Below are 9215 nucleotides of genomic sequence, written 5' to 3' on the forward strand. Positions count from 1 at the left end.
TTTATAATGCTACAAGTTACTCAATAAAATTGCGCAGTGTCATAACAATCCAGAGGTTTATGACCATTTTGTATCCAATGGAAAGGTGATTACTTTTTTCGCAGCCTCATTTAAACTCCAGATGTATTCACATTTATTTTTCACTCCAGATACAACTCTTGGATGCCCTAGTAGCACATAACTTTATCAGCTGATGTCATTACACCAGGTAAGGGGCAACTGGTGCACTAGGATACATATGTGGTTATAGGTCAGCAGAAGAGATAAGGTAAGGATGAGTGCAATCAGCCTTCCTCCTAGGTACCCTGACATTCAAATGTATCATGCAGGAAAGTGTCCCCTTGATTGTATGGGTTTAGCAAGCAAATTCCAACCCCCCAAAAACTTATTAAAAGTATTGTTTTTACCAATATTGCATCTGCTGTTAAAGGCATTCATTTAGACAGTTGTAGACATAATATGACCTAAAAAAAAACATGTTAATATGATGTTCAGAAAAAATGCACTCAGTAGAGTACAAAAAGTATCCATGGCTACATCCTTGCTTGATTGCACAAAGACTTCCAGAAAGATTCCTTCCATTGTATCAGTTATACGTGATCCCTCTCAACAAGCACACCCCCACCTTTAGGCTAGCTTCACAAATCAAGTCCACAAATCATACTTGCTCTATACTTGCTCTTAAAATATGGGAAAACATCACAGACCAAATTAAATCCAAGCTATTTTCTGTAAATTCTAGAAGGAGCTTAAAAACACCTGTTCATGCAGGCCGAGTGTAAATGCCTCAAAGCAGACATCATAACATAGACATTGAAACCCATGATATAATTACAACACATCTCTCTCTGTGTTCTGAGGATTTCACTACATTAACTGATACTCACCTTCTACTCTTCATTTTGTCTTCAAAAAAACCTTGTTAGCGTTTACCTCCCCTGTCATTCCTCCTCTCCTCATTCCTGTCTCCCCCCTCTTTGTCTTCTGTATGCTTTCCTTCTCAATAACACCCCCAACAACCACTGCAATTAAGCACAATAAACATAATCATGTTTCATGTTTGCTTTTTCTTTATTCTGCAAGATGGATGCAAATTGTACTGTATTCTTTTTGCTAAGTACTGTTTTCCCATATAACCTCCTAACAGTACTATAAATCCATGCCTTATTGGCCCTTTTAAATGCCTATCATTATATTATGAATTTAAATATTGATTTGTATTGGGATTTTGTTACTTTTGGCTGTAAATGCTGGGTTGAGCCTGAAAATGGTGCCGGTAGATCAGTGTTCTACCCTGGTCACCAAAACAATAAATAAATCGACAAGCCTTGTGGCACAGAGGGATATAGCAGTAACTGTGTCCCAGTTGGCTGGTGTTTAATTAATGGCACAAGTACTGGAGGAACTAGGTAAAGGGGAGACTGGAAATGAACATCTGCCACCAGCTTGTCCATCCAGTGGGGAGGGAGACAGCCTAGGCTCACTGGTGAGCTCCATAATGCAACTAGTATACTGCTTGGTCAGGGGGTTGCAAAACTATGCATTCAGCTCCTTATAACAGCCATTGCAGGATTTGCAAGACCGCCATGGGGTGGTTGAAGGTTAGGGTACTGTCCCTGGCAGCAGTATGATGCTGTACCAGTATCCTCAATCTCCTCACCAGCCCTGGACTGGACAAGGCCAAAGGGGCTAGGGTGTGTTCAGTAGACCTTGTAAACAAGGGGAGGAGCTGGTAACAACCGATGGTCAGCTGAAGTGAGCCAAAAAACAAACAAAAAAACAAACAAATGTTTAAGAGTGAAGAAAAGGAGAGCCTCAATATTTATACATATTGCAGGGGTATTGTAGGACTGTGGGAATATTTTTGTTGAAATTTAGTTTTTGGTGAATATTGCTCAGGGAACGTTATCACAATTAATTTTGCTGTGTCAGTCTCTTAATACAATACAATTAAGACAGCTGGTTGCATGTATTCATTTGTTTGTTTGTTTGTTTGTTTAGTTTATTTGACATTTGATTATCAGGAAAGTCCAGCTGGACACATTACCCATTTTCATCAGAGACCCAGGGAGAAAAGCTACATTAAGTTTAATATTAAATGTGTGTAGTTGAAAATTGAAATAGATTCTGATTATACAGTTTTATAAGCTGAAAAACATGTATACATAATAAAGCTAAGCTATAGCTAAAATTACAATTGAAAACTATGCAAAAACAATAATATGCTACAAGTGAAAGAAAATATATAGACAGTTTAAGAGGTTATATGACTGATAATATTGGTCAATATGCAATTAAGAAGAGTAGGGTGAAAGCCAAATAAGAGTACAGTGAGAGAGAAATGAGAGTTTAAATAAGAGGAGAAAGGTACAGGAAAGGAAATTGTAACAGAGTTGGAAGATAGAACTATGTAGGAGAGAGGAAGGGGTTTGTTGCTAAAGAGGAAGGTGAGGGTAATAGGAAATAGTAAAAGAAGGATGGGAAGAGATATGAAGCAGAATAAGACTGGTTCACCCAGGTGAGATATGGGTGCAGAATGAAGGAGAGGAGAAAAACGTTGTTTTAGGGAATTTGAACAAACAAGTGGTTGGTATTACTCTAATATCCACTGGGATGCTATTTCAGTCTTTGATGACAGTATCTGAGTATAGAGAATGTCCTACAGATTTATTGAGTTTAAAATTGCAAGTAGTTGTTTTTTAGAGTGATTTGGAAATGAGCTGTTACCCGGGCACACTACCAATGTCTTTCGGCTTTTCCTGGTTAGAAATCACCAGAGCAGATCATCGGTCTGCAGATTGATTGGCAGTGATGCTTTATATGATGTTGAGTTGCCTGCCCAGTGCCCATCCTTCACAGAAGGCACACACATACATACATACACGCACCTACATGCATGTCTTTAAAACTCACTTGACTGCAGGAAGGGCATGCAGACTCCACACAGAATAAGCTCTAGCCAACAATCTGCTATAGCTGGGCACACTGAAGGTTTATGTATCTTTTTATCGGCTTGAAGAAGTTGAGTATATTGGAGATATAAGGGTAGTCCCAGTTTATAGATTTAAGAACATTATAGTGATGTGAGTTATCGGGTTCGTATGCTGCAAAACTGGCCACTTTATTGTAGGTGAGTTCAAATTTTGATATGAGAATGGTTTGTAAGTTGATAACAATGGGTGCAGCTAAGGTAAGTTAAGAAGGAGATATGCACTTGCCAGAGTAGCTCTAGTTTGCATGGTGTTTTTTTTTTTTTTTTTTGCTTGATGGAGCATACCAATTTTTTTTTTTTTTGATTGAGTTGTTGTTAGCCTGCTTTTAATGGAGTTAAAAGCATTTTGTGTGATGTTTTGTAGATAGAGAAGGGTGTCTGATATGCAGAAAAGAGTAGCATCATCTGCATATTATATGAGTGAAGCTTGTTGTGAGGATGTGAGAAGATTGTCATTGAATATATTAAGCAGAAGAGGACCAAGAATAAATCCTTGTGGGACACCCAGTATTGACTGGAAGGAAGGGGGAAAAGGCAAACAGACTGGCAATGACTCAACAGATAGCTAGAAAACCAGTTCATAATAGACTTACAGAGGCATAATACAAGTATTTTTGTAAGTAGTTTGGGAGAAGAGACCATGCTGAAAGCTTTGCAGAGGTCTAGAAAGAAAGATGAGTCTAACTTATTGTTGTCTCTGGCTCAATTGATGTCAAGAAAAGATATGAGGATAGTTTTTATGCTGTGTCCTGGCTGGAAATCATGTTGGGTGGAGGTTAGCAGGTTTTCTTGAAGCAGATACTATTACGCACACATTTTCCTAATAATTTCAAGAGCGAGGAGAAGATATCAATAGGTCTGAAATTGGTTATTTCTTTGGAGTTGCCTTCTTTGTCCAATGGAATTATGCAGATTTTTTTTCATAGGGATGGGGCATCTGACTCTTGTATAGATTGATTGTTTAAGATAGATACATTATATGCAAGCGAGCTGGAAGCTAGTGTAAGGTATTCCAATGGAAAATTGTTAGCACAGGAGGAGCAGGGCTTGAGTTTGCTCAGTAAATGTTTTACGAAAGAGGTAGAAACAAGCTGGAGGAGAAAGTGGGTTTGTTTGAACGGACAGTTTGTATGTGGGGGGGGTGGATAAAAAGTATGACTGTGGCTGGCTATGGAGTCAATTAAATGAGAGTTAAAATTAGTAGCACTTTATATGGCAAAGATCTGGGAAAGGTTCTATTGCACTAGATGTTCCCAGGCATAAGATTTTACTTACTGAGGACCAACGCTTTTCGGGATTATATTCTTGGTTAATTTTTAGTGGGTGTCATATTGCTTCCTATCATTGTTAACCTATTTTTTGTGAGATTCCAGAGTTGTTTACAGATTTCTAGGTGGGTAGAAGATTTGTATTTTTGACATTCCCTCCATGCTTTATCTCTCGCTCTTTTCATTTAGTTAGTTAGCCAGAGATTCTGGTTTGTTTTAGTTCTTCTTCGTTTTCTTATTATGGACCCAAAACTACTTAGTGTATTTAGGAATAATGTGTTAAATGTAAGAACAGCCTCGTCTAATGGTAGGATGAAGAGAGAAGACCAGTTGAGGCATTTAAGAATGTTATTAAATATATTTGCATTAAATGTAGCACAGTTGCAGGATTCTTTAAATAGAAGTTGCTTGATTTGGGGGTAGTTAGTCTTTGCACACAAATGGGGTTATGGTCACTAAGGGAAATTCCTGGTGAGGACTACAGCTTTGGGCTAGAAATGAGGATCCAGTCAAGGGTGGAGATGGTGTTCCTGTTTTTGTTAAAACTAAATGTAGATCTTATAAGATGGATGAAGCCATACAGGTTAATACTAGCAGATAGGAAGTCTTTTATAAGGTTCTTCCAATCGGGTCTATATTAGATCACCGAACGCTTAAAAAAGCAAACGGTGATTGATTGAACTTATGTAAGCAAAAGCTTAAAACATCGAAGCAACAGAAACCTGAATTTTTTCCTAGGGAAAAAATGTGGTTGTCCGTTTCTGTTGCTTTGGTATTTTTCAGTGCTGTGATGGAAAGTTACGGGTCAGGTTCAGGTAAGTGTGCGATTGTGTGGATATGAGTGTTAGGGCGGGTTAGGTGAGTTAGGGTTAGGGCGTGGGTTAGGTATGGGTGCGATTGTGTGGATATGAGGGTTAGGGTGGGTTAGGTGTGTTAGGGTTAAGGAGCAGGTGAGGTGAGTGTGCGATAGTGATGGACCTTAGGGTTAAGGTTTGGGTTAAGGTAAGTGGATAGTTAGTGGTGTGTGTATAGTTTAGTGTAGGGTTAGGTGTCAGATTTTAGGTGTATGTGTGTGGATTGCTGTTTGTTTGGTGTGCTTGTGTTGTGTGTATGTGTTTTGGATCAGCAATTTTTTTCCCTAGGAAAAAAAATCACTGTTCTGACAGTTCGAGATTGTAAGCTTTCACTTACATAGGGTCAATTAATCACCATTCACTTTTTTAAGCATTCGGTGATCTAATATAGACCCTTCCAATCAATACTAACATCTCCAAGAATATCAGCGTCATAGGATGTAAAACTGCTATTTCATGTAGTTTTGTGTATTTGTATCATGTATGGATGGGAGTACCGCTGCAGTTGATCAGATGTATTATGGCAGAACTGGAGTTATATGACCACTAAATAATTGGTGTGATACAAACTGTGTGACTGATGTTTTGTTTAACAATGCAGATGACAAATGCTATGAACTTTTAACAAACTGCATTCTGTAGTTTAAAGATTGCTTCCATTGGCCTCCATTTGTCCATTATGTTACTCTGAGCAAGTCACCTGACCAGAAAGTGCTCCCTGACAATTTGGGAGTTAAATTATATTTTTAGTGGTCTTCTGGATCACAGTAAGTATCTACCATCCTATAAACCTATAAACTGGTATATTATAAAATAAAAACATTAAGCACTGAAAGACTGGCAATTGCTAGCATGTACAGTACAGTGTGTGGTGAGTAATAAATATACCAGACAGAAACTTAAAATTTAAACTTTAGCCTTTATTCATCTAATAACCAAAAGCATCAATACTTGTTGAAAAAAGGCTAACCAAATGATGCATACAAATCAATGCAGTACATCAGATGCTGCACACCCATATCAATATGCAATTTGCCAGGATGAATGAACGCTGCTATGGGCTATACAGCTTCATAATATATGACTGTCTTTTAAGCTCTCAGATTCCTTGCATACATATTATAATCCTACACACACACACACACACACACACACACACACACACACACACACACACACATCATAGCTAAGCCAAAATGCATAGTGCAGCCATTTGTGCATATGTAGCAAGTACGAACCATGAAAATTATTTAAGAGGATATATGCAAGACCACATGCAAACTTTTATAACCTTGAAAGCCAAACTTATATTTTTTTCTCCTTTTGCCCTATCTGGCTGCCAGATTCAGGTGTTTCAATTTCTTTTCTATATGTCTTTGTTTACAGTGGATATAAAAAGTTTACACACCCCTGTTAAAATGCCAGTTTTTTGTGATATAAAAATGAGACCACAATAAATCATTTCAAAACGTTTGCCACCTTTAATGTGACCTATAACCTGTACAATACAATTGAAAAACAAATTTGTTAGGGGAAAAATATAAAATGTACAATATGCTGGTTAAACTGATACATTGTTGTGTTTGCACACCCTTAACCTAATACTTTGTTGAAGCAACTTTTGATTTAATTACAGCATTCAGTCTTCCTGGGTGCACACCTGCCATCAAATAAAGTGACTCTAATTAACCCTAAATAAAGTTCAGCCGTCCTAGTAGGATTTACCTGACATTTACTCAGTTGCCTGCTACAGCGAAAGCCATGGCTCACAGAGAGCTTACAAATCTTCAAAGGGATCTCAGTGTTGAAAGGTATCAGTCAGGAGAAGGGTACAAAAAAATTCCACAGCATTGGATATACCATGGAACACAGTGAAGACAATCATCAAAAAGTGGAAAAAATATGGGACAGCAGCGACATTGCAAAGAACTGGACATTTTCCCAAAATTGATGAAAAGACAAGATGAAAATGGTCAGGGAGGCTGCCAAGAGACCTACAGCAACACTGAAGGAGTTGCAGGAATTTCTGGCAAGTACTGGTTTTGTACTACATGTGACAACTATGGGGTAGGGTTGCAAGACAAAAGCTTTTTCTCACACAGAAAAACATCCAGGCCCAGCTAAAATTTGCAAAACAATACATTGTCTCCCAAAAGCATGTGGGAAAATATGTTATGGTCTGATGAGACCAAGGTTTCTGGCCACAATTCCAAAAGGTACGTTTGGCGCAAAAACAACACTTAGCATCACCAAAAAAAGACCATCCCCACAGTGAAGCATGGTGGTGGCAGTATCATGCTTTGAGGTTGCTTTTCTTCAACTGGAACTGGAGATTTAGTCAAGGTGGAGGGAATTATGAACAGTTCCAAATACCAGTCACTTTGGGCCTAAAACCTTCAGGCATCTGCTAGAAAGCTAAAGATGAAGAGGAATTTCACCTTTCAACACAACAATGACCCCAAGCATACATCCAAATCAACAAAATAATGGCTTCACCAGAAGAAAATTAAAGTTTTGGAATGGCCCAGCCAGAGTCCAGACCTAAATCCAATAGAAAATCTGTTGGGTGACCTGACAAGGACTGTGCAAAAGAGATGCTCTTGCAATCTGACAGATTTGAAGTGCATTTGCAAGGAAGGGTGGCCAAATATTGCCTAGTTTAAGAGTGTGCACACACAGCAAACTATTCGTTTAAGGGTGTGCACACTTGCGCAACCAGCATATTGTACGTTTTTTATATTTTTTTCTCCTAACAGATTTGTTTGTTTTTCATTGAATTGTACAAGTTATAGGTCACATTAAAGGTGGGAAAAGTTTTGAAATGATTTATTGTGGTCTCATTTTTTTTATATCACAAAAACCTGGCATTTTAACAGGGGTGTGTAAACTTTTCATATCCACTGTATATACTTCCATTGCACAAAGATACAATCCAAAAAAGTGGCACTGTCTTATTTTGCTGTTGTTGCAATCATTAAATTATGTATTATTTATATTAACCAATCCAAATGTATTGTCTTATAAAGGAACATATTCCTATGATTTATAAAATGTATAATCAATATTTATAAAAACAATAATAATAATAATAATAATAATAATAATAATAATAATAATAATAATAATAAAATATGCAATTACATTATGCTTAACTGAACATCAACACAAAATGAACAGCGCTGTCATAAAATCACCAGTAAAATATAACTCTGAAAAGGAATGCAGCTCCGAGAACATTCTGGAGTCATCCAGTGAATGAGATATTAGAATATGCAAGAGTCACTTCAAAAATAAGCACGTGAGTGAAAATAAAAATCGAAGCTATCTCATTGGAGCTACCAGAAGACTCAATTTAGAGGAAATGAGTGATCACAAAATCCCGTACAGAACCGGAAGCTCCTCAAGATAAGCAGAACCCAGGCCACAGTGGGCTATATATGCTATATGTAGGAGACCATGGCTCATTCTGGAATTACAAGGAAATCAGTGCAGGTGCTACAACACAGGTATGATATGATGACTACAATACAAGTGTAGCTGCAAAGGTCTGTATGATCTGTATACAGTCACACTGAACTCCAGGGAACATGAAGTTTAAATTATTACATGTAATCAAGTCTCAAAGTAACAAAAAAATGGATCACAAAAGGAAGGTCCTGCAAAGGGGAAAATGTGCCAAATATGTGGAATATTCATCACATAAAACATTATTTCAAAGCAGCTGAGACATTGTCTCAGACTATAAACCTGTAATCCAAATCATGCTAAATTACACAATGATGAAATAAAACAGTAGCTGATAACTACACCAGATTAACACTGGGGCAAGAGGTACAGATAAGGAGGATTTAATGGTGGTATGAGAGGCCATAACCTTAGTATTATCTGGGTTAAGATTCAACCTACTGTACCTTGTCCAGTTGCTGATGGCATCTACATAGCTTTTGATAACATCCAAACAGATTTCAGTGGAGTGAAGCCCTGCCATGCAGTCCCAGAGAAAAGAGAGACCCATCTGAACATCATCAGTATAGAAATGACACTGCAGGCCCTTTTTCCAAATAATACCTCAAAGTGGACACAGGTGCACAATAAAACATA

Source organism: Protopterus annectens, chromosome 5.part1 (genome assembly GCF_019279795.1).
Source record: "Protopterus annectens isolate FY-2018-M chromosome 5.part1, PAN1.0, whole genome shotgun sequence".
Classification (NCBI taxonomy): Eukaryota; Metazoa; Chordata; order Ceratodontiformes; family Protopteridae; genus Protopterus; species Protopterus annectens.